At 46.2% G+C, this 4269-nt stretch overlaps 1 long non-coding RNA gene across 1 annotated transcript; it reads left to right on the plus strand.

The window, feature by feature from the left end:
* The first annotated feature begins 425 nt into the window (after positions 1-425).
* LOC140578233 (uncharacterized) lies at positions 426-3987 on the plus strand. The gene is made up of 2 exons (XR_011982331.1): positions 426-1606; positions 2310-3987. It is a non-coding gene; the product is annotated as an uncharacterized lncRNA (long non-coding RNA).
* Positions 3988-4269: the final 282 nt, after the last annotated feature.

Raw genomic sequence — 4269 nt, forward strand, 5'->3', positions numbered from 1 at the left:
GGAAGCCTCTTCGCCAGCACAAAGCACGGCGGGGGGTCGGCTCCTCAAAAGCGGCTAGGCTCCGATAATTCCCCGGGTCCGCTGCCTTTCCAGAAGCTACCGTCCTGGAGCGCTGTGCACTTGAGCACGCAGCTCAGCTGGAGACCCGATTAACATGCATGGTGGGGACCTGTCGGTTTACGCCATTTAACATGTTATCTGTGAAGTGATTGTAATTACACTGTAATTCTCTGTCAGAGCCAACTCCAGCAGGACCCCACTGGTAACGAGACGAAGCGCTTCGATCGCATCGCCAGGGAGAAGTGAGGGAAGGGCCTCCAATGACTGGCTGGGGCAGCTTGTTAGGTTCTAAGTGCCGCCCCGCTGTCGTGCCCATGCTGGCAGACATGTGCTGGGAAAAGAGCATGAGGCAGGTGTCCGGGGGGGGGGGGGGGACACCACACAAAACAAGGCAGTCTGTGGTACTTTTGTAATCAGTGTCTTTAAGGCCAGGCGGGGTTCTGGTCTGTGTGAACGGCACAGCCTGAACGGCACAGCCTGAAAGGCACAGCCTGAACGACACAGCCTGAACGGCACAGCCTGACACAGGCTCCCAGGCATTAGTCATGTTTCCACTAAGGTTCTGTACAAATTATAAGTGAAGTGAAATTGCGAATAGGGCGTGTTTCCATTACTGGATGTCATGGAATTAATTCTTGCCATCTATCATCCCGCGAGATTAAGATCCATGTCTCGTGCTTCAACATGCAGTGGATATTCTATGAGTTAGTAGCTCTAGAAGAACTAATTATCATGTATTACACATCTACTAATTTGCAAATTCTGTATCCGTCGTAGTTGCAGAAATTGCTTCTTTTTCGACTCGCCACAAAAACCATTTCAAGGGAACGTAAAACTTTTTTTTGGTGATTTTTGAGGGTTTTTCCTCCGCAATTTCAGTGCTTCCATCAACAGTTTCTCAATTTGCATCTTCAAAATGCAAAAAATCGACGTCAATGAAAACGGCACTATTGACTTCGAAGTTTGTGGTCTGCAGGTATTTCAGAAAAAAATCTGGTGAATATGAAGAACAGAAGTTTTCCTGATTATAGAATTTAAAAGGTTATAGAGTCATGGATTGCAGAGAAAGGTTAGGGCGTTCCTGAGGCAGCAAGGGGGGTGGATCCCCTGCAGGTCTAACAGTCCCGCTGTTCATATTTTTTTTTAGTTTTTTTGAGTAATTAATCATCCTTAATTACCTGTCCTCCACATCCTCTGCCCTGCTCTTCTGGGAAACCTTAAGCAAGAAGCCGAATGGCGGTCACAGCAATGGTCGCCATAAAGGTGCAAATCCGGGGAGTGCACATGCTAATGAGGAAATTATTTGGGTTAGAAACCTACTAAGCCGTGACTGGGAATGCATGACCAGGCGGAGGACATTCTGCCCGATCCGGCCCTGAGGCTGCGTGGAGGTCAGAGACTATCTGAAGAATCGTGTAGCACCTACTGTACGGAGCTGGCCAAAGCCATGCCATCCCCATGGCGACCGCATTATTCTTCCTGCAAGCTCAGCAAGGTGACAGTTAGCCGGTTAACCTTTCAGCTCAGCAGACTGGAATCTGAGCAGGTGAGCAGTTCTCTCCACTTTACATCATCCTGGTAGTTGTGATGTAATCCCCACCTTCAGCATTAACTCATCAGGGTGGTAAATTACTACTTTACTCTGTCATCTTAGCTTAATGACCTACATCCCAGAATGCCAAAATCACACCAGCTACCCTCACTTTGTTCCCACCCATGCCTAGTGAGTTTCCACCTAGATATACAAAACCGATTAGACTACCTAGACTCGCATTTCAATGGACGTTCATGTCACATCACCCTTTTCTGTATGGCGCTAAGCTGACAGTAAGGGCATAGCTGCAATATTAATGCTTCAAGTGAGCTCATTTGATAGATAGGAATCTGAATTTGAACAAAAGAGTTCGATTGGCCCATTCCACAAGCGGCTCCTGACAATTGAATTACATTCTACTTCAGTTGCGTTTAATGGAGCCCTTTGTAGGGGGCATGGAAACCACAGCCCTGTCAATCGAAAACTGTGGAAATGCAGATTATAAGGCAAGGTTCACAAACAGGGACGCCATAACGGGGGGGTGGAAGGGACAATTTATAAAAAAATGTGTAATTGGATTGATTTGGGTTGGGGGTCCAATATGACATGCTTACACGGGGCTTAAGAGCTGCTGCTCACAACACAAGATATATTGAATAGAAGAGAACAACAAATTACTTATATTTAATCAAATATATCTTTTTAATAAACACAGGATGGAGCGGAGCAATTCTTCCCCTCAACAAGTCAGGATGGAAGTGTGTTTACAGTGCTCTCTAATCAAAATAAAATCAGGAACTTTACCTCCATATTACCTCATATTGATCGAAGGGATTTTATAAGGAAAAACATTCTCTTGTTATTGTCAAGTATTTTCATTTTTTTTATGTGGTTTCCTTTGTATCTTCATGTTATGATGTGAAGAGCTCTCTTCAATGAAAAACATTGTTGGCATACTATAAGTGCATATTTTCTCGAAAATCAATAATTAACTTTAAATCAAAGATGTATTTATACATTCCACGACCTTGACCAGGATAAGTGGTTTTAAGATAGTAACATATTCCCCGTGTCGGAGTTGGTGCTCGTCTGGCCCTGTCCTTTGTCCCCTTTACTTCTCCGCTGTTGCCCTAGTGTGTTTCCCCAAGTCTCAGTGTGCATCTCCGAGGCAGATATCCTGTCTGTCAGGAGTTTAAGGCTGAAGTCAGTCTCCATCCATCCATCCATCCATTTTCTGAAACCTCTTGCCTTTTTCAGATCCAGAGCCTACAGGCACAAGGTGCAGAACAACCCAGGATGGGACACCAACCCATCGTAGGGCACACTCACATTCACACTCACACTCCATCCACACTGGCAATCTGGCACCTCCAATTAGCCTCAGCTTGTCTTTGGACTGTGTGGGGGGGTGATACTGGAATACTCAGTGGAAACCCCACGACCACATGTGGAGAACATGGAAACTCTACACATGTAGAACCCTGGAAGAGCCTTAAACCCAGGTCCCAGAGGTGTGAGGTGACAGCACTAACCACTGCATCACCCTGCCGCCCCGCAGTGCTAACCACTGCATCACACTGCCGCCCCGCAGTGCTAACCACTGCATCACCCTGCCGCCCGCAGTGCTAACCACTGCATCACCCTGCCGCCCCGCAGTGCTAACCACTGCATCACCCTGCCGCCCCGCAGTGCTAACCACTGCATCACCCTGCCGCCCCGCAGTGCTAACCACTGCATCACACTGCCGCCCCGCAGTGCTAACCACTGCATCACCCTGCCGCCCCGCAGTGCTAACCACTGCATCACCCTGCCGCCCCGCAGTGCTAACCACTGCATCACCCTGCCGCCCCGCAGTGCTAACCACTGCATCACACTGCCGCCCCGCAGTGCTAACCACTGCATCACCCTACCGCCCCAAGGCTAGGCACATTTCTTTTTAATATTTTGGTTTTAATTTTTATTCCCTAGTCTCTTGTATGGCTAATTTATGTCTTGTTTTTGGCTAGCCTGCCTGTGCCTTGTTTAGTTATGTTTTATTTTACTTGTGTTCCTAGTTGCTCCATGTGTAGATAGAGCTCAGTGTTTGTTCCCGTTTCCTTGTCTCTAGTGCCTGTTAATTGTAATATGCCCCACCTGCTCCTTGTTGCCCCGAGTCCTTAGTGATTGGTTGATTATGGATCTCACCTGTCCTTTGTCATTTCTTGCTAGCAGTGTATTTCAGTGCCTGCTTTTGTTCTGTTCCTCAGTAGGTCAATGTGGTTGTTGCCATGTGTTTGTAGCTGTGGAAGTTTATTGTAGCTTCCAGTTCTGCTCTTTGCCTTAGTTTTGTTTTACTCTTTTTTTCTGGTTATCCCCTTGTGTTCCGTTTTGGCAATAAAATCCTGTTTGTTTGAGCTGCTGCGTGGATCGACTCTCCCTCATCAGCCAGCATTTTACAAATTTCAGTATGGCAGTTTACAATGCATTTCACTGCAGATAAGAAGTCTTGTTAGTCATTATCCTTATTATTTTACCTTGTGTGTAGTATGTGTGTGTTTCCCCAGACTTCATTTACACTAATACAGTTTGTGCAAGTTATTAATTTGCATTAATTGGCCATAGGAATTACTACGTTATGTGAGGTAGAGAAATTAAACAAGAAGAATTTAATTAAACTGCATAAAATTCCTATGCTC

This window comes from Paramormyrops kingsleyae, chromosome 13 (assembly GCF_048594095.1).
Source record: "Paramormyrops kingsleyae isolate MSU_618 chromosome 13, PKINGS_0.4, whole genome shotgun sequence".
Taxonomy (NCBI): domain Eukaryota; kingdom Metazoa; phylum Chordata; class Actinopteri; order Osteoglossiformes; family Mormyridae; genus Paramormyrops; species Paramormyrops kingsleyae.